Here is a 22,477-nt window from a genome sequence, read left to right as displayed (position 1 = left end):
AATTTGACTCATCTTTGTCCCTGGTTCCTGGAAGGGAGACTCTAAATTCTTGGAATTTTCTAAATGATAAGAGTGCCTTTGTTATTCACAATGGATCTCTGGGACCACATTTATATGTCAGCGCAATCTCCCAGCCTTGGTGGAAGAGAGGGCACTGGAGACTGAGTCCAAAGACGTGGCCAGTGATTCAACCAATTGTGCCTGTGTAATGAAACCTTAGTAATTGTGGACCCTGAAGTTTGGTGGAACTTCCTGGTTGGTAAACATATCAGAACACATTGTGAAATACAACAGAAAAATTACTTCTCAAATTCAAGGAAATATAAGGTATATTAAAAGTTTGAAAGAAAACAAGCTGTATTTTTTTTCTCAGGAATGGAGAAGTAATTCTTGTCTGTGTTTCCCAGGTCCTCTTTCCAGAACTGAGGCCTACCCTGTTATAGCATTGGCAATTCAAATCATGTCAGTGAGAGACACTTAATGACTATGAAATCTTTTCATCTTAAAACTTTGATGTGACAACAAGACCCTGAAATATGTAAATTATATGCAAATGATAAAGAGAACATGGAAATTGAAAACTTGGAAACTAAAAGCTCACACATAGCCCAAACATTCCCTAAATGAAGAATGAAATTTCCCTTCTAGACTGAGAGATGCTATATCCAAAGATTTGACCTGCTTATTACTCAGATGACTGTGTTTTCCAGTTAAAACCCTTGGATAAAGCTATTTCATATAGCAAGAAAATGAAAATTATCAAAGTTGAACCTCCTGGCTGTCTCTTTGCATGCCAGAATTCTGACAGACATCCCTGAGTAGCATCCACAAGACCCAACAGATGAATATTGGAAGATTCTTTAATATTAGATTCGTCCCAAAATGACAGATGAGAGTCAGATCTCACCCAGGAGAAGCATCATGGGAAATAACCAAGGTGCCAAATAAGAAAGATTAAATCCATCCAATTTTACATGAGCTAAAGGAGAGCTCATTGAGCCTGAAGAAATAGGCAATAATATGACAAAGAAAAATAAAGAGGGTAGGAAAAATAGAGGGCAAGAAAAATAACTAGAATAAACTGATTTTAAATCTATCAAAAACCTGTACTTTCAACAAAAATAATTTCCAAGTTCAAATTGTTGTTCAGAGGAGCTGAATTGGAAAGTAAATTATATGCAATGGACATGAGCAACAATCTCTGTTTATTACAATAGCTCTTTTAATGCCATCTCTATCTGCACAGGTTTGCCAACTCACTACAACCTTGAACATCACACCAGTTTGTTTACTCTGACTGTTAAAACCCTCACTAATTTGGAGCAATTAGCAGAAACCTAGCTCCGTTATAAATGATGGACTTTTTTTTTTTTTTTTTTTTTTTTTTTTTTTTTTGAGACAGAGTCTCACTCTGTCGCCCAGGCTGGAGTGCAGTGGTGCGATCTCAGCTCACTGCAACCTCTGCCTCCCAGGTTCAAGTGATTCTCCTACCTCAGCCTCCCAAGTAGCTGGGATTACAGGTGTGTGCCCATGCCTGGTTAATTTTTGGTATTTTTAGTAGAGATGGGTTTCACCATGTTAGCCAGGATGGTCTCAATCTCCTGACCTCATGATCCACCCACCTCAGCCTCCCAAAGTGCTGGGATTACTGGCACGAGCCACCGCCTCTGGCGTTTTTTTGTTTGTTTGTTTGTTTGTTTGTTTTTTGTGGCAGTTTCACTCTTACTGCCCAAGCTAGAGTGCAATGGCACAATCCTGGCTCACCACAACCTCTGCCTCCTGGTTCAAGCGATTCTCCTGCCTCAGCCTCCTGAGTAGCTGGAATTACAGGCATGCGCCACCACACCCGGCTAATTTTGTATTTTTAGTAGAGACAAGGTTTCTCCATGTTGGTCAGGCTGGTCTCAAACTCCCGATCTTAGGTGATCCACCCACCTCGGCCTTCCAAAGTGCTGGGATTACAAGCATGAACCACAGTGCCCGACCAACGACGGAATGTTTTAAAGTCATGTGACCTGCATCAGGCTGTCTATGCCAGTGTTCATTAGTTAAGATAATAGATCACATACTGTAGTCAACATCCTAGAGGAAATTCGCCATTAGAAATGTTAGAAAATTGAATGAAATTATTTCTTTTTTCTTACCAGTTTTCTTATTCTGTAATTTGGAAAAAGCAACATAATTGTCCATTAATGGAATCTTTAATGTAAGTAAACAGTTTTTCCTTTCAAGTAATTTTAAACATCCCTACATTAAATTTTAATTTTATTATTCATTTGCTTTGTAAGTATTTTTTCAATAGTCATGAACACTTGCCAAAGCTTTTCTTCTCAAACATTGTTTTCACTGCATCCCTGAGTATATCTGAAGATCTTCTGTTTCCCCGGGGATCACGCTCAAACACTTTCCATCATGTTGCCTCACTTAATTCTTAAAATGCTAACAGTTCTCTTAAAAATCTCTTAATATTTACAAATCCCTTTACAGCTCTTAAAATGCAACAAATTCTCTTTTTTTAAGACAAGATTTTTAATTTACTGTTCTCTGCCAACATGTATGATTCCAAGGTTTTACACATGCTGTTTCTTGCTAGAATTGACGTTTTCCCTTTTCTAATTTAAAGTCTACATAAACATTAACCCCCGCTCCCAAGTCACTCATCCCCTTCTTGGTGAATACTTTTCTTTCTTTCTTTCTCTCCTTCTTTCTTTTGTTCTCTCCTTTCTTTCTTTCTTTCTTTCTTCCTTCCTTTCTTTCTTTTTCTTTCTTTCTTTCTTTCCCTTCCTTCCTTCCTTCCTTCCTTCCTTCCTTCCTTCCTTCCTTCCTTCCTTTCTTTCTTTCTTTCTTTCTTTCTTTCTTTCTTTCTTTCTTTCTTTCTTTCTTTTTTCTTTCTTTCTTTCTTTCTTTCTTTCTTTCTTTCTTTTTTTTTTTCTTTCTTTCTTTTCTTTCTTTCTCTTTCTCTTTCTTCTCTTTCTCTTCTTCTTCCTTCCTCCTTCCTTCCTTCCTTCCTTCCTTCCTTCCTTCCTTCCTTCCTTCCTTCCTCTTTCTTTCTTTCTTTTTTTTTTTGACAGTCTCACTCTGCCTCCAGGCTGGAGTGCAGTGGTGCAATCTTGGCTCACTGCAACCTCTGCCTCCCAGGTTCCAGTGATTCTCCTGCCTCAGCCTCCCGAGTCGCTGGGACTGCAGGCATGCACCAACCATGCCCAGCTAGTTTTTGTACTTTTAGTGGAGACAGGGTTTCACCATGTTGACCAGGATGGTCTCAATCTCTTAACCTCGTGATCCACCTGCCTTGGCCTCCCAAAGTGCTGGGAGTGCAGGCATGAGCCACCGCACCCAGTCAATACTTTCTTAACTATAGTCTACGTGGCTTACAGTCTAAATCCTTCATGGTCTTCAGTTTCATTTATATGAATGAGAAATTATGTAATTCCTAGGCCATATAGTTCTCAAGTTGGTTATCTTATTGTTGTCATTTATTTAAGACAGATACCATATTTTAAATGTTTTTTTCCTCCCTGTAAATGGATGAGAATACTGTTGAGTGCATGATATTGTAAATCGTGGATGACTTATATTTTCCTAATTTGATGACATAAGCACTTAGCAATGACATGGAGTTTATCTAATATGATGAAAAGGCTGGGATTCACTTTCCTTGAAAATGACAAGTGGACATAGTAGGATGCTCCCATGAAGACCTGGCCCCATAGTTCAGGTGAGTGGGAAGATACATACACATACCACGCTGGTACGTCCAAACAACAGAAGAGGAAAAAGTCACCTCCCTAGCTTCCAATGACATGATTTATAGAAGCCACCTGAAACTTGACACGAGTATGTCTGGAATAGTGGCACCAAGGCTCCAGCAAAACAATAAAGCGCTTGCCTCTCTTAAGCAAGCTGGACCCAAAAGTCCCAGAGAGGGAAATACAGGATTTCCCCTGGCAGTCAGCACAGTGAGTCAGCGTCTCCTGAACTAAACAATGGATGAATACACAGCCACTTAGAGGCCTTTCATCTTTATCCTTTTTTAGCAAAGCATGTGCCTTCTTTTCATAGGTAGGATCACTGACGCCTCATGCTCTGCCCCTCTTCACCATCATCTGTTAAACAGGAAATCTGCAACATTCTTTTCAGTAAACGGGAGGGGTCTGCTGTCAACCAAAATGAAGGCAAAAGGTTTTACCTCAGGCCAGTCTTTCTGAAGCTGGGTAAAATGATAAGGATATGGAAAGTAACACCTGGAAGAACCGGAGCTCCTCTCCAAAGACAGACATAATTCGTTATGAGTGAACTAAATTTTATCTGGAAGCCATGCCCTAGATTGCTTAAATGCCTGTTTACATAGGACATCTTAGACATGGTTATTCAAATAAAATATAAACCTAAAACCTGGAAATTCACTTCTTTAAAAGAAATGCATGGGCCATAGTTTTCACGTGAATTCTTCTATTTTTAAACCCAGCATAGAAAACAGGAGAAAACTATATTTTAGAATTCATACTTCTATGGACTCAATGCCATCATTCATTACCACTCAACAATGGCCATGAAAACCTACCAATCCGAGCAATGTCAGCCCAATGTCATGTACTCTACACTATTCTTATCAAGGTACAGAGAGGAGGAGAATAAGTTTAAGTCAGGGTATCTGCCTCACTTTCTTTTCTTTTTTTCTTTTTCCACACAGAGTCTTGCTCCGTCACTCAGGCTGGATGCAATGCCACGATCTCAGCTAACTACAACCTCCACCTCTCGGGTTCCAGTGATTCTCCTGCCTCAGCCTCTTGAGTAGCTGGGATTACAGGTGCATGCCACCATGCCCTGCTAATTTTTGTATTTTTAGTAGAGACGGTGTTTCACCATGTTGGTGAGTCTGGTCTCTAACTCCTGACCTCATAATCCATCTGCCTCAGCCTCCCAAAGTGCTGGGATTACAGGCGTGAGCCTCCATGTGTATGTCTCACTTTCTATGTTACAACATGGCACTCTTCTTTTCTGGGAAAGCTGAAAATCTTGAGTATAATCCACACAGGGACCTAATAAATGCTCCTGAACACCAGTCGAGGGCATCATCCCTAGGTCTGTTGGTTAGGAATTGTATTTGTCTGCTAGTGTCAAAAATCCCAAACTCAATGACTTAAGCAATTAAGGGTTTGTTTGTTTTTCTCATGAGAGATGAGTAGTCAAGTGCTGGTATGGAGGCGCCACAATTTCGTCAGGAAGTGAGTATTGCTTTAGTTTTGTGCTTCTCCCTCCTTGGAGTATGACCTTTATCCTCACTCTCAAAAGGACCTCAAGAGCCATCATGCAGGGAAAAAAGGGACAGAAAACAGTATGTCAGCTGCATTCATCCTATTTATTTATTTATTTGAGACAGGGTCCTGCTCTGTTGCCCAGGCTAGAGTGCAATGGCATGATCATGGCTCCCTGCAGCCTTGAGTTCCCAAGTTCAAGTGATCCTCCCACCTCAATCTCCCCAATAGCTGGGCCTTCAGGAGGGGCGGGGCGGAGTGCGATGAGTATCTTTTAAAGAGCTTTTTTGGAAATCCTACTCAGTGGTTTCCTCTTATACCTAAATGGCCAGAAAACAGTCACCTGGACACATCTCACTACAAGCAAGGCTTGGAGAATATGATGTTAGGCCTTTTTAGAAATGAAAGGGAGGAAATAGATAATTTGCAGGCTACAGTTTCTGCTATGATAGAGAAGTGCACTGCAATGCCCATTCCTGCTGAGAAGCCTGCCTAGACAAAGTAGTATCAAAAGCTCCTCTGTTTCCCCATGAAATACTACTTAGTTAGCAGCTGGTTTCCAAATAATAATAGCTGCCATGCATGGAGCATCACTTCAACTTTATGTGTCCTATTTCTCATTTTCACAATAATTATTAATTTATACAATACTTTTAACAATCATTAAGAAAATAAAATTCTCCTAGTGTTAAATGTGCATAAAAATATCTAGATCATGAAGTGTTTCTATGTTGCCTTATGTTCATTTTTCTCTCCTGCATTATTTAGGATTTCTTTTTTTTTTTTTTTTTTTTTTTTTGAGATAGAGTCTTGCTCTTTCACCCAGGCTAGGATGCCGTGGCATGATCTTGGCTCACTGCAACCTCAGCCTCCCAGGTTCAAGCAGTTCTCCTGCCTCAGCCTCCCAGGTAGCTGGGATTACAGGCGTCTGCCACAGGGCCCGGATTATTTTTGTATTTTTAGTAGAGACAGGGTCTCATCATCTTGACCAGGCTGGTCTCAAACTGCTAACCTCATGATCCACCTGCCTCGGCCTCCCAAAGTGCTGGGATTACAGGCATGACGATTTTCAGCAATGTTGAGTTACAAACTGCTTGGACTGGCCATAATTCACTCTTTCAAATAAAGTTCTACATTGAAACTTTCTAGGACTCTTCAATCTGTTAATCTAGGGACAGTTCCATTTCTTTGGATTTTTTGCCTATATCTTAAAAAAAAAAAAAAAATCCCAATAGCTCTGCCCAGTTAGATGTTAATTATTTCTCTTTCAGCAATAGTGTCTAATGGCTTGCGTCAATCCAAGGACATTTCACATATCACAAACATAGCATTGGGCCTCACTTTTCTCAAGAGACTTCATTTCTGTTTTCACTTGTCAAGTCACCATTTTGTATTCTTCATTTTTGCCTTTAGGTCTTAAATGATATAGGCATTTTCTTCAGAATTTTCATTGTGTCGTAAAGTAGTTAAGCCTTTCTTCCATCACACATTAAATGGAAAAACACATTTACTAGGAAGCATGTTGTAGGAATCATTTATTTTTGCCTCCACTTGAACCCATGTTGATGCATAATACTTAGGGTTAGAAATGTACAACGGTCAGTTGCATTTAATTTCAGGAATCTCAACTTGCCCACTAATGTATATAAAGTTAATCCTCATTATTCAGATCTCATATTTGTGAATTTCCCTACTAGCTAGAATGTATCTGTAACTCCAATCAATACCTGTAGTGCCATTTGGTCATTTGCAGACATGCACAAGTGGGGAAAAATTGAGGTCTAACAAAGTGATATTCTGCTCTCATGTTCTGTACTCTCTATTAACAAGTGTCCTTTTTCCAGTCTGTTTAGAGGCACCTTTTCTGCAGTTTTGTTGTTTTTGCTGGTAATTTTTCTGTTACCCTCACCCCCACAGGGTAGTGCTGTTCCGTCGTCTTAAGTGCAAGAAAGCTGACATCTCTTACAGAGAAAACATGTTGATAGGCAACTTTGTTCAAGAATGAATTATGTAGTGCTGTTGGCCATGAGTTCAATGTTAATCATTCAACAATATGTGTTAAATAATGTGTCTTTAAACGGAGGCACATGTAAAATAAGGTATGTATTGATTTGTTGATGAAAATGTTGTGAGCAGAGGCTCGTGGGACCCCCACCCTGCATTTCCCCTAGGAGCAGTGATTCAGTATTCACTAACTCAGTGTTCCTGGTGACTTGATAGAACATAACTACTATAGATAACAAGAATGAATTGTTTTCTGATTTAGGTGGCCCCTACATTAGACTTTTCACAATCAAACCAGAAGATGCAGAACTTTATTTTTCTTGATTTCATGCCTCCGTGATCTAACTACCTATGTTACGAAACTCAGGAGGTCATTATTCTCAGCTATAGAAAAAGAGCCCACAGAAAAAGGAGATTTTCCAACAATCCTTTTTTGAATACTAAGATTGGCAGAATGTAATTTTGTGCTCTTTTAGTGGGTTTTGGAGTCCAAATCTTTTTCATCATTTTAGTTTTCCAATTATTATCTACATGGAGTTGCTTTTCATAGAAAAACAGTCTCTTTCTAATAGCATGCATAGGTAACTCTGGTAGCCAAGGGTTTCCAGTAATTCTAGCTGGTGGTATCACTAGAAGCCTGCCACCATACCGCATTCTCTCTCTCTCTTTCTTTTCTTTTCTTTTTTCTTTTTTTTGATATGGTCTTGCTCTGTCACTTAGCCTAGAGTGCAGTGGCATGGTTATGGCTCACTGCAGCCTCGATCTCCTAGGCTCAAGCAGTCCTCCTGCCTCAACATCCCATGTAACTGGGACGACAGGTTCATGCCATCATGCCAAGCTAATTTTTTTACTTTTTGTAGAGATGAGGTCTCTTTTTGTTGCCCAGGCTGATCTTGAACTCATGGCCTCAAACAATTCCCCCGACTCAGCCTCCAGAAGTTCTAGGATTACAGGTATGAGCCACCGTGCCTGCTACATTCTCTACCCTCTCTTCTTTATTTCTCTATCTCTCTTTCTTTTATACACACACATAACATACACAGAAACCTACCCAAGGCTCTGCTCATTTAAGACCATTCAGCACCACTAATTTATATAATGAACATTGACCTAGTATTCATTGTGGACTGTGTAAACAATTCCGGCAGATAAAAAATGTGACTGATTTCTCAGGGGATGTAGGGTCTGATGGAGCAGTAACCAAGAGCAATTAAGAAATATTTTTTAAGAAGAAAGAGAAAGGAAGAGAGAAAGAGAGAAGAAAAGGAAGGAAGAAAAGAAGGAAGGAAGAAAGGAAGGAAGGAAGGAGGAAAGAAAAGCAAGCAAGAAGAAAGAAAGATGAAAGAAAGAAAAAGAAAAAAAGAAAGAAAGAAAGAAAGAAAGAAAGAAAGAAAAAGAAAGAAACAAAGAAAGAAGGAGAGAGGAAGGAAGAAAAGGAAGGAAGGAAGGAAGGAAGGAAGGAAGGAAAGAAGGAAGGAAGGAAGGAAGGAAAAGGGAAAGGGAGGAAGGGAGGAAAAGAAGAAGGGAGGGAGAGAGAAAGGGAGGGAGGGAGGGAGGGGCTGGGCAGGGTGGCTCACACCTGTAATCCCAGCAGTTTGGGAGGCCAAGGCAGAAGAAAGGAAGGAAGGAAGGAAAAGAAGAAGGGAGAGAGGGAGGGAGGAAGGAATGAAGGAAGGGAGGGAGGGGCCGGCACGGTGGCTCACACCTGTAATCACAGCAGTTTGGGAGGTTGAGGGAGGTGGATTGCTAGAGACCAGGAGTTCAAGACCAGCCTACCCAACATAGCGAAACCATGTCTCTACTAAAATACAAAAATTAGCCAGGCGTGGTGGTGGGTGCCTGTAATCCCAGTTACTCAGGAGGCTGAGGCAGGAGAATCACTTGAACCGGGAGGCAGAGGTTGCAGTGAGCCAGGATCACACCACTGCCCTCCAGCTTCGGCAACAGAGTGAGACCCCATCAAAAAAAGAAGGAAAGGAAGAGAGAAAGAGAGAGAGACAGAGAGAGAGAGAGAGAGAGAGAGATAGGAAAAAAGAAAGAGAAAGAGTACACTTATCTTTGAGCCCTTTTGCCATTTGCTTCTTAGCTAGATAAAGCTGCAAGCCTGTGAGCAGCGCTGCCTGCAAAATGATATAAGGGAGGGGTGCGTGCTTGCAACTGTGTGTATTTGCATGTGTTTGTGTGTGAGAGCCTGTATCCTCAGCTTTCAGTTTCTTGGCCCTGTACAAAAACATTCTAGACAAGGAAGTTGTTTTTAAAAACATATGAAACAAGGCCTTCTGTGTGAGTTCATGGTTGCTGATTTCTTCCACCTTAATTGAGAGTTGTTTCTTGTTGCCTGGTGAACATTTTGCAAATGTCACAAGTTTCAGCTTTGTGTCTAAGATTGGTAAATCTCTGTAATTTACCTAAAGTCACTGGTAATTTATCTTGTCTTGTACTGCGCTACTAGGAACTCAGGAGATGGCACTGAATTTATGGGAAGTATCAGATGATTAATTCTCAATGAGAATCTCAAATTCATCATATTCTTTTTTTCCTGGTTGTGCATAATGAGATGAACTTACTGATGTATAAGATAAGGAGAAGCTAAAGACTGGTGTGCAAAACTCTAGCTTAGAGTGTTCAGGGGAGGAGCCATGCTTCTTCTGAGGATTTTCCTTTACATTGTCTGTAGTATTCTGTTGCATGAAAAGGAGCCCTTAGACATTGCTCTCTTGAAAAATCATAAAATAGCCTTGAATTTAATCCAACATCTCTTTCCTAATTCTAAGAGCTTAGATTTACACAAAAGAGAAAAGACAAAAGCAAAGCAAAAACAAAAATACAAGCAAAAAAAAAAAAAAAAAAAAAAAAGACAAAGGGAAACAGAAATGAGTCAACCAGATGTAGAAAAAGAGAGAAAACCTTGGCAACAGCTGTAAAACTACTTCAAAAACACATTATATTTCTATTCAACCTACTTCCAGCAGTTATTTGAGATATCTAAATTACCCTATCTAATGTCTAAGTTGGTGCCTGACCTACAAAATTAAATGTTAAATAATTAAAATAATGAACAGAAAATGTAAAAAGTCATAACGAAAGGGAAACAGTTATTAAGCCAGGAAACGTTGACTAAAGATATTTGCAAAAATTGAACATCACAATTTAACTGTGAGTTTCTTGCAGCTGAAGCAAAAATTGAAACTCCGTAACATACAAATTCCTTAGTATCCCATGAATTCTGAGGAAATCATTACATCAAGAGATTCCATATCTTCTTAGAGTTTGGTCTCATAATAAAAGGTCCATTGTGTGAATTTTGACTACAGACATCAGATTTTAATCAATGTGTGCCCTTCTCCTGCCTTTAACTATATAAACAGAGCACAACCACCTTTTGTTTGAGCATTATTATTGGAAAGTGATAGTGATGCAGTCGCCATTGCAGTCCAGAGATGCAGGGCGCCCGGTCCCTTGGCAGATCTCTGATCAGCTGACTGTATTAGCATGGGGCAGTGCTTGGTCTCAGCTCACTCAGCTTTTCCAGCTTCCACTGGATCTGGTCCTTTTGCTTCTTTCGGCCATAAATTAGGTGTATGTATGCAAATCTGCAGCAAAGTACCCTTATTTCTGTGGCAGGTCGCTGACACTGTCAAGGTCAGAGGTGGTGAGAGACAGATTGCAGGTATCTTTGTAAGTTCCAATGTGTCCCCGACACAAGGTTCAGCTTGCCTTCACTCTCCCCTGAGTCACTTTGAGTTTGGTTCTACTGACCTACAGGAAGTTTATTCCCACCACTGAATTCAAGGAACAGTCTTCCCATATGTCTTTACCAGCTCTCACAAATGAGTAAGGTCTAATTCCTATAAAAAATTTCTTATTACATGTCATTCTTAGTAGTTTTGTTTGCCTGATTTGATACCTGAATTGCCCCATTCGATGCCTAAGTTGGTGCCTGGAATTATGGTACTGCCATAATGTAAAACTAAACCACAGAGCATTCTCTTTGGGCCTGTCTAGTGGGCAAAGACTGGAATGTCTTTGATAGCTGCCTTAAAGGATAGTAAGAGAATCGTCATTGAACACTGAATATAAAGAAATTTGTGTCATGTAATGGCAGAAATTTTGCCGAAACTATGGTCTGTAGTAACATGGAAAATAGAAAATATAACTAATGAAATAGAAATGCCAATTAATTTGTTTTAGCTACATATGACAAGGTATCAATAGACAAAGATAAGCTAAAATAAAGTACTATGTCTGTTTTCAAGTAGAATTTTGAAGCAATGTTCAGGAGTCAGGCCTTGATGGACCTGAAACTAAAACTATTTTTTTTATTTCTAAATTCTCTACATGGAAATGACTCTCAAAGTAAGAAATAACCTCAGGGTAAAGAAAAAAATCAAGAGTGTGGCTATAGGACCCTTTATTAAAACTTCAAAATGATTTAAGAATATGCCTCATAAACCCTTTCAACTAAACCAAAAGGTGTCTAAGAAATATAAGGGTTTTGTCTCACAGCATCCAGATTCTCAGCCTAAGCCAGAAATGTGGAGGAATGGATTTTATTTAATGAAATGAACCCTAATAAGATTTACAGAAAACCTATAAGATGTTTTACTATAATTATACTAGCAGAAGCATTCGATGCTTGGATTAAAAAGGATAGAGACAAAAGTATCTTTGAACTCCTAACTTCTTGAAGGAAACAATTAGAGAAAGTTACTCATCTGCAAAAAATAAGCCATTTCTTTTTCTTTTTCTTTTCTCTTTCTGTTCTTTTTTTTTTTTGAGACAGAGTCTCGCTCTGTTGCCCAGGCTGGAGTGCATTGGCACCATCTTGGTTCACTGTAACCTCCACCTCCCGGGTTCAAGCGATTCTCTTGCCTCAACCTCCTGAGTGGCTGGGATTACAGGTATGAGCCACTGCGCCCGGCTAAGTTTTGTATTTTTAGTAGAGATGGGGTTTCACCGTGTTGACCGGGTTGGACTCGAACTCCCGACCTCAGATGATCTGCCCGCCTCGGCCCCCCAAAGTGCTAAGATTACAGGCGTGAGCCACCGTGTCCGGCCTAACATAAGCCATAAGCCATTTCTTATAAGAAAGAAGAGATATTTCAGAGTGTAGAGCTTAGAGTCCTGAGAGCAGAACCAAGATCAACAAAAAACTAGATCCAAGGAGCATCTAATTAAGATATTAGTGATACATTTCTGATGAAATTTTGAAATTGCTGTGGACTAATGGCTGCTATATGTCCCGTTTCTTTTCTTTTTCAATGAGAGCGTCTATTTTAATTAGTTTTATTTTTATATTTTAGAGACAGAGTCTTTCCATGTTGTTCAGGCTGGCCTCAAACTCCAGGGCTCAAGAAGGGCTCCTGCCTCAACTTCCCCAGTAGCTGGGATTTCAGGTATATGCTTAGCTTCAGTTATTTCTGTATTAGTTTGCCAGGGCTGTTATAACAAAGTGCCAGCAACTAGGTGGCTTAGACAGCAGACATTTATTGCCTCACAGTTCTGGAGGCTGGAAGTCCAAAATCAAGGTGTTGGCAGAATTGGTTCCTTCTGAGGACTGTGAGGAAGGAATCTGTTGCAAGCCTCTCTCCTTGGAGAAGATGAATGACCATCTTCTCCCTGTTCCTCTTCAGATTGTCTTTCTTCTATGTATATCTGTGTCAAAATTTCCCCTTTTTATAAGAATGCCAGGCATTTTGGATTAAAAGCCCACCCTACTATAGTATGACCTCATCCTATTTACATATGCAATGACTCTACTTCCAAATAACTTCACATTCTGAGGTACTGGGGATTACAACTTCAACATATGAATTTCGAGGGGCACAATTTAACCAATAACAATTCTTTTCCTGATCACCCTTGTATGCTGGGTGTGCACGCAGGAGCAGCTAACTTGTTTACCGGTTTTCAGACAGGAAGAAAATGTTCTTGAGGAATTGTACCCATAAACTTCATCTACATCTGCATTTGATTTGTCTGAAGAGATCCTAGATTTCAAGATCATTGCATTGGGATAAAATTACAGGGAACTTAGAGGATCAGTCAGTGTATTTTGCAGGTGGGAGGGATGTGAATTGTTGTGGACTGAGGAGGTGGATTCTGGCAGACTGTAACCAAGGAGAGCCACCGTATCTCCCATCCTGCATGATCTTCTGGAAAGGACCTTGACACTTCTCCATCCAAAGTTGGGATCTCATTATCCTTCCCTTGAATCCTTGCTGACCTTAACAAACTCATTTGGCCAATAGAACGTGGGAGATGTGACAGTCTATTATCGATGACTCAAACTCATATAAGCATCGTTACAGCCTCTGTCCGGATATCTTGGAGCATTTGTTCTCAGAGGATTCCTTTTTGGAATCCATTTGCCTTAGTGTGAAAAGTCCACGGAAAGACCATATTCACAAGCTCCACCTACATTTCCAGCCAATGCTAGCATGATCATCCAGCCACTTGAATGAGTTCATCTTAGGATATGCAACCCATTTGAGCTTTTAGATGACTGCAGCCCCAAACAATGCCTGCCTTCAAGCATTCAAAAAATTAGAATAGAAAACCATGTAGTTGAGCCTAGTTCCTCTCAGAACCAGAACATTTACAAATAGTTTTAATGCATTACCATTCAAAATCTCACAGACGTGTGTGTATGTGTCTGGTGTGTCTGTGTGTGAGAGTGTGTGCGTATTGGTAAAAGAGGAGATTGAGGAAATGTTCAAGGATCATCTAAAAAAAAGAAGAAAATGTATTAGCAAAGAAAATTTTGAAAACAAATGTAACTATGGAAGATTTACTAGAATTGAAACATTTTAAAGCTACAATAGTCAAAATGCTGACACAGGCACAGAAAGAGAGACATTATAGCGAGAGAGAGAGAGAAAGAGAGAGGAGAACTCCATAGTTTACTTCAAGATGGAGTTAAAGTTAACTGTAATAAATAAGTTATTTTCAGATAACTATAAATTTAACTATAATTAGTGAAACTGAAAAATAGAGTCTGTGGCTATAACCCTAGACACATCTACCATATTCTCTCCACCAGGTTCTAATAATAGCTTCCTATCTTTTTTTTTTGAGACAGGGTCTCACTCTGTCACCCAGGCTGGAGTGCAGTGGCACAATCACAGCTTACTGCAGCCTCAACCTCCAGGGTTCAGGAGATCCTCCCTCTTTAGCTTCCCAAGTAGCTGGGACTACAGGCACACACCATCACACCCAGCTAATTTTTGTATTTTTGTAGAGACAGAGTTTCGCCATGTTGCCCAGGTTGTTATTGAACTCCTGGACTCAAAGTGATCCTCCCACCTTGGCGTCTCAAAATGCTGAGATTATAGGCATGAGCTACTGTGCTTGGACATAATAACTTTTAAAAAGGAAACAAACGATATGAAAAACAATTAAATGTTATGCTCAGAAAATTAGGGTTATTTATGCATGATTATGTAATACATTGTGATGGAAATTGGAGGGTTTTGATTCTGGAAGTCTGAGTTTTGCCCACTGGAACAAACTTGATTTTTCTACACAAGCACCCTCGATAATACTCAACACATCTGAGAGGCTGTATAGTTAGGAAACCAAAAGTAATATCGGTTCAAACTTAATTAAGCAGATGACATGATAAATTAGAGCATAAACTGCCACACTCATTTTAGCAGAACCTAAACTCAGATTCGAAAATGAAGTTATTTTCCAAGTCGCAGGAAAAATCACAGTTGTTTGGGAATTGCCTATCTCATTCTTTAAGCAATGGAGACAGCGAAAAGTAAATGAATGGGATCTTTTCACCTGATATATTTGGTTTAGTACCTTCTCAGTTCTTCTTGGATAAATTAGTTATTGTTATCATTTCAGATATAGACCTTTGCTATAAGAATCACACAAACATATTACATATTCCTTAAACGTGGTACAAAATCAATTTTATAAGGCTTTTGTTCAGAGATTATCTGAGTTTAGTTATACTACTAAATTCATCAAGTTCATGTGTTCATTGAACAGATATTTATATATCCAGGCTATCTTCTAAGTGTTGGGTGAACCAGGTAGATAAACTTTGCACTTTCAGATATTTATATATTGTATAAGGATAAAAAGATACACATATGATAAGTATGCATATATAAACATTATAAATGTATGTATTTACTATATATGTAATGACTTAAAACTGTTTCAGAGTGTGATAAACACTATGAATAAAAGAAAATAAAACTGAATTATGCAATAAAGAGTTGGTTGTGGGAGAACCAGCCACAAATCATTTGAAAAATATTTAAAATATATATTATTTGTCTCTCTAAGTCCCGTTAGACTTTTTATCTAATTTATGATTCTCCTTCCTAGACTGAATTTGTATGTCTTCTCTCTCTTTTATAGAGCTCTTCTCTCTCTGTTCTCTTCGGTCTAACACAGCTGGAAAATTCTGAGTGAATGCTAAATTAATTTCCTGGGGCTGCCATATGAGTTACCACAAAGCGGGTTGCATGAAACAACAGAAATTTGTTTGTTTTTTGAGATGGAGTCTCACCCTGTCACCCAGGCTGGAGTGCAGTGGCACCATCTCAGCTCACTGAGACCTCCATATCCTGGGTTAAAATGATTCTCCTGCCTCAACTTCCCAAGTAGCTGGAACTACAGACACACCACCACGCCCAACTAATTTTTGTATTTTTAGTAGAGACGAGGTTTCACCATGTTGGCCAGGCTGGTCTTGAACTCCTGACCTCAAGTAATCTGCCACCTTGGTCTCCCAAAGTGCTGAGATTACAGGCGTGAGCCACGGTGCCCAGCAAGAAATTTATTTTTTCACGTAAATGCATTCTGTCTATTCTGGAAGCTGGAAGTTAGACATCAAGATAGCAGCAGGACGTGTTCTCTCTGAAGGCTCTTGGGGAGAAATTCTCCTTTGCTTCTGCTAGTTGCTGGTGGTGGCTGGAAATTCCTGAAATTTCTTGGCTTATAGATGCATCACTCCAATACATGCCTTCACCTTCACACGGCCTTCTTCCTGATGTGTCTGTGTCTAAAATTTCCCTCTTCTTGTGAGGATACCATTAACTCATTAGGGCCCATCCTAATCCAGTATGCCTTTAACTTGATTTGATTATATTTGCAAAGACTATTTCCAAATAAGGTCATATTCACAGACTTTGGAGGTTAGGATGCCAACTTATCTTTTTGGGATACAATAATGGCCTCTATGGAAAGGGATCATTAGAATGAGGATCTGACAAATGAGAAAAAGAAAGCCCAAGGCGGCCCTGGGGGAAAAATACTTCCATGTAAAGAACAGTATAAAAATCCTAAAGAGGTTAAGGTTAAGAGGCAGAAACACCAATGTGACTAAAGGGGGTTGTCGGGGGACAGGGCGGAGGTGCAGGCGGTGGAGAGAGAGAGAGAGAGAGACAAAGTAAGTCAGGCCATATATGTGGGCAAGAACCAAATTGCAGTGAACTTTGTAAGCTGACGTAAGAAGTTCTGATTTTATTCTATTCAACGTGAAGCTGAATAATTTTATTTGGAGAAAAGTTATTATCTGTATTTAAAGGAAACCATCATGTTTGTTGGCTGGGTGCAGTGGTTCATGCTTGTAATACCAGCACTTTGGGAGGCTGAGGGTGGTGGATCACTTGAGGCCAGGAGTTCAAGACCAGCCTGGTCAACACAGCGAAATCCCCTTTCCACTAAAATTACAAAAGTCAGCCAGGCTTGGTGGCATGACCCTGTAATCCCAGCTACTGGGGAGGCTGAGGCAGGAGAAGTGCTTGAACCCGGGAGGCAGAGGTTGCAGTGAGCCGAGATCATGCCACTGCACTCCAGCCTGGGACGCAGAGTGAGACTCTGTCTCAAATAAATAAATAAATAAAAATAAGACACATTTGTGGTAGTTCACACGAAAAACAGTGGAGCTAGAATATGGTGATAGCAGAAGAGTCAGTGGAGAAGAAAAACTTGGGGAAGCCGGTCCATCATTCAGAATTCGTGAAATGGAATGTGAGGTGGGAGGAAGAGGGGAAATGAGATGAGGGAAAGATGCCCAGGTGGGTATTGTTGCCATTAACTAAGACAAGATGGGCTGGGAGGGAAAGAAGATTGTCGACTATGAGGTGGAGCAGAGACTGAGTTGTAGTTTTTTGGCTGTTTCTGTTTTTCCTATGTCTATCTCCTCCATTAGTATAAAGTCTTGAGTGGAGAAAGTATACTGCTATGGTATAGAGTAAGCACTTGAAAAATACATGAAAAAGTATGTTATCCATCTCTCCAAACCCTGTTAGACTCTTCATTTAATTTATGACTTCCCTTCCTTCTTGACCCCATTTAAATGTTTTCTCTCTCTTTCATAGAGCTCTTCCGTCTTGGTTCTCTTGGGTATAACACAGCTGGAAAATTATTCGCATGCATAAAGTCCACTTCCAAATGTCTCACACAAAGGTGATGGCTCTGTAGAAAAAGTAGGCACGTGCAGTCACAGGAACTGGGATAGCCATTCCATCTTAACTATCTAATGTCCTGTGCGATACTTAACTGCCCTACAGCTTAGTTATTTCTAGAGTTTAACACATTGCTGTGATAATTGCTTTAGATAATATCTGGAGTATAATATTGTGGCTAAAGCACACCATGAATCAGATATGGGAGAAAAGAGGAGGGAGAGGCAGAAGCCCCGACTCGGACAATGATTAGCGATGCAGCCACTTGGTGAAAAACCATCGGGCTTTGCATTCAGAGAGACCCAAACAAAGACCAAGGCCCTGTGTATTCATTTAACTGAGCCTCAGTTTCCGCAAATGTCTGACTACTACCCACCTTGTGGGACTGCAGTGATGATTTGAAAAGTGTATGAAAGGTGCCTAGGGCAGGGGAAACATGAAATATTACTTTCCCCGCCCTCTTTCCTCGCCCACACGTGGATCCCTGCTTGACAGGATGCTGGGTATTTACAGTAATCATCGATCTAGTGTTCAATTTCAGACAGTAACTTGTCACACAAACTTCTTCTCCAGTGTTTCTAAAAAAGAAATGAATTCTGCCTCTCTCACGATCGCCAAAATAAAGATAATTGATAACTGAGGGGAATGCCAGGGGTATAAGAGCAAAGTTAGGAAAACATCTTAACTGTTTCCTAAAATGATGAATGTGTGGTCTGATCCAGAGGCGGGAGTTGAAAGGTCAGATGTCTTCTTGCTTCCTGTAGTTCTCGGGAGGTTGGAGGGGGTCTCTAAAAAACTAAGTCTCGAGTTGTGCTGCAGTCACTCAAGTCTCAGAGAAACAATAGCAAACTTCTGAGAGGGGGATTGGAGCTCTGCAACTCGTCACTCCGATCCTTCTTCCACATCTCTTCTAAAAGACGGCAGCCCTCTCAGCTCTAAAATGATCGGATGCCATGCTCATGGGATTTGGTTATTTGTAAAGGACCCAGCAACAAGGTCATTTGCAAAATACCTGCTAAATAGATGCTGCCATCTGATGTGGTCTTTAATGGTTTTAGTGGCTTCTACGCAAGTAGAATATGATGAACTAAGCCTGAGATTTAGGCAGCATTCTGTTATTTCTTTTCTTTTCTTTCTTTCTTTTTTTTTTTTTTTTAAGTATCTTTTGATATCAGTGACTTCCTGCCAGGAGTACAAAGAGGAAGGAAGGTGAGGGAGCCAGAACAGCCGATTCCGTTTTGACACAGCCTGGGCCTTTTGTGTAACCCTAGGGATTTGGGCCTCTGAAGCATGAAGGGCCAGTGGGCGCGTAACCTCGCAGCTGCTCACGGTACAGCCTCTGGCTGGGCTCCCTACTTCCCTCTGGACGAAGAGCTGGGGATGAACTGCAGCACACTCTGTGAACACAGAACCTGATTGGACAAGGAGAACGTCCGGGAACTCGGTGTTCTGAAATGTCTTTAAGGTTAGAAAAACAGAATGTTGGAAATGAACTGGGAATTGAAAAGAGAGAATCAGCCACAGTTCAAGTGAGCAGAATCTGCCAGAATGCTGTGCATATTTCTTTGGAAAGTCAACATAAGTGAGCTTCAGACTAGACACTTAGCAGACCCTTAACATATACTTTGTGATTAATGAATAAATGCTCTTTATTCATAAATAGTATGGTTGGTTGTGAAATCCAGTAAGGATCAATGGTTAAGCAGCTGAGTGGAAATTGTCACCACGAAGGAGAGTTGACTGTACTTTTGTTGACTGCATGAAGCTGAAGCTCTGCAGTGTGTTAGGAGAGAAATAAGGCTTGAATGCAAATACCTGCTCTAAAAAGCACCACTCTCTATCCTGTTGCAAAGTAGGTTTAGCAGAAGGGAAGGCATTTGTCATCCAGAGAGAAGCAGGCAGGAGGCTGGAGCACTAAAGACATACTTTGTCCACTATCCAGATTTGTAGGAGCTCAGCCTTTGGTTTGTTTAATCTAGGCTGGGGCACCAAAAATCAGCTTATGCCCCTCAGAAAAGTTCCTCAACTGTGGAGTCTAATCTGTTAAAAAAGTTTATGATAGTCAGTGGCTCATGCCTGTAATCCCAGCACTTTGGGAGGCTGAGCCAGGGGGATCGCTTGAGCTCAGGAGTTCAAAACTAGCTTGGTCAACATAGCAAGGCCCTATCTTTATAATTTTTTTTAAAGATTATGGTTCCAAGTCTTTGCTATTGTAAACAGTGCTGCAATAAACATACGTGCGTGTGTGTCTTTATAGTAGAATGATTTATAGTCCTTTGGGTATATACCCATTATTGGGATTGCTGGGTCAAATGGTATTTCTGGTTCTAGATCCTTGAGGAATCGCCATATAGTTTTCCACAATAGTTGAACTTATTTACACTTCCACCAACAGTGTAAAAGCATTCCTATTTATCCACATCCTCTCCAGCATCTGTTGTTTCCTGACTTTTTAATAAATGCCCATCAATGATAGACTGGATGAAGAAAATGTGGCACATATACACCGTGGAACACTGTGCAGCCATAAAGAGAATGAGTCCATGTCCTTTGCAGGGAGGGACATGCGTGAAGCTGGAAGCCATCATTCTCAGCAAACTAACACAGGAACAGAAAACTAAGCATCGCATGTCCTCACTCATAAGTGAGAGTTGAACAATGAGTACACATGGACACCGGGAGGGGAACGTCACATACTGGGGCCTGTCAGGGGGTGGGGGACAAGGAGAGGGAGAGCATTAGGATAAATACCTAATGCATGTGGAGTTTAAAACCTAGATGACGGGTTGATGCAGCAAACCACCCGTCATATGTATACCTATGTAATAAACTGCACATGTATCCCAGAAGTTAACGTAAAATAAATAAAATTTTTAAGAAGGTTATGGTGGTTCCATTCTGTTTACAAAATCTACGTGGTAGGACATATGGCATAGCTCAGTCAACATTTCAGCTGAACCCATTTTAATCTCTAGAGGGATTATTTAATGCGGGTAGTTTCTAAATAGTTCTAAAGTAAAACTTAGAATGCAGTTAACTAGAAATAACACTTAATAAGATTTGTGAGCATATGTAGAATATTATACCTTGAGAAGAAAAACGACAAAAGATAACACAGTAAGTTAATGTCAGGGACTTTGAAAAATTACGGGAAAATAAATGAAAGTCAGTACATGCTAACAGTAAACAGTTATTTGATATTGTTCAGTGATCAATATCAAACACTTATTTGATATCAAACACTTATTTGACTCAACTTGGGAGCTCCGTTTACCCTTCCCCCATCCAAATCACTTACCTGTATCCAAATCACTAGACCCTATTGCATTTACTTTCAACATTAATCAATGTTCAAAACAACTACAAAGTTCAGAGACTGTGATCCATTTCCTCTGCATCTGAGACTTAAAATCCATAATATATCCTTTGGAGTGCTAATCTATGAGTGATCCTGAAACACATTACTATACTAAATGCTACTTTCTCTCCCTTCCCAGAGCAGCCTTAACCCCTTTACGCTGTCTAAAAACTTAGGTTTGACATACTCGAGTAGAAAACTAAGTTTCTCTCTAGAGGTACATGCTTAGATTTTATGCAGTTATATGAACTTGCCTGGCATTTTAGGCAGTCTTAATTGATGTATCAACAAATAGTAAATTAGCTGCGGGTCAGTTTTTCATGCCATGCGTTCTAAAACAGGTGGCTGTTGAGTAGGGAGTGTGGTTAGGTCTTGAGAGTGTATTTATCAACTTTTGCCCAGAGCTATGCAGGACCTCACCCCATACCCAACAGCACCGCTAGTGTCCTTTGTCATTGTCCTCTTCTCACTACCTTGGTTCTCCAGCTTCCATTTCGTTATCCCTCTATAAATGGAAGAAGGGACACTTTGGGATGTTTGAAGGAGTGACTCACAGGACTAATAAACATATATAGTATTCGTTTCTCTAGGAGACAGCAAAGTGGATGGAAGGCACTAGAAATAAAATTAAAACTTTATTTTATTAAGTAAAAGGACAAATACACAAAGAAAGACATGAATGAGTGTTCATATGTTCTAAATTATTGAGACATTTTATATGTTCCTACAATTTAGTTAAAGAGATATTTTTAAAACAACTCCAAAAATGATGGTAGTGTAGTACGGGATTATCTGTCAGTGCAGGGTAGTTATGTTGAAGGTCTTACACAAAACTGCCCAAAACAGCAGCAGCAGCAACTCATTATGCAAAAGTTTATCGAAGAAAATGATGACTATCTCCCCTGCACAGCAGTGGAAAGGTCATTAAAATTATCCAGTTGAGAGGTTTTCAAACTGTACGTTATGGCCCACTAGTGAGTTCTGAGATCGGTTCCATGGGCTGGGAGCAGTTTTTTGTTAAATATGATAGAATAGAATAGAATAGAATGAAAAACAATATAGGGCATAAGGCTAGTAAAGTTACTTCTTTAAAATTTGTGTTTCAGTTGTAATACTTATCAATTATATTTGTGCCCTACACACACACACCCCCCAAACACACCCACAAACATCCTTTTTAAAACTTTTTAAATTTTTTAAAATCAGAGTCTCATTCTGTCACCCAGGCTGGAGTGCAGTGGCATGATTCCAGCTCACTGCAACCTCCACCTCCCAGATTCAAGCGATTCAGCCTCCGAAGTAGCTGGGACTAGAGGCGCACACCACCACGCCCAGCTAATTTTTTTGTATTTTTAGTTGAGATGCGGTTTCTCTATGTTGACCAGGCTGGTCTCGAACTCCTAACCTCAAGTGATCCACCCACT

The sequence above is a fragment of the Macaca thibetana genome, chromosome 8, assembly GCF_024542745.1.
Source record: "Macaca thibetana thibetana isolate TM-01 chromosome 8, ASM2454274v1, whole genome shotgun sequence".
Taxonomy (NCBI): domain Eukaryota; kingdom Metazoa; phylum Chordata; class Mammalia; order Primates; family Cercopithecidae; genus Macaca; species Macaca thibetana.
Note: the sequence above shows the minus strand (reverse complement) of the source record.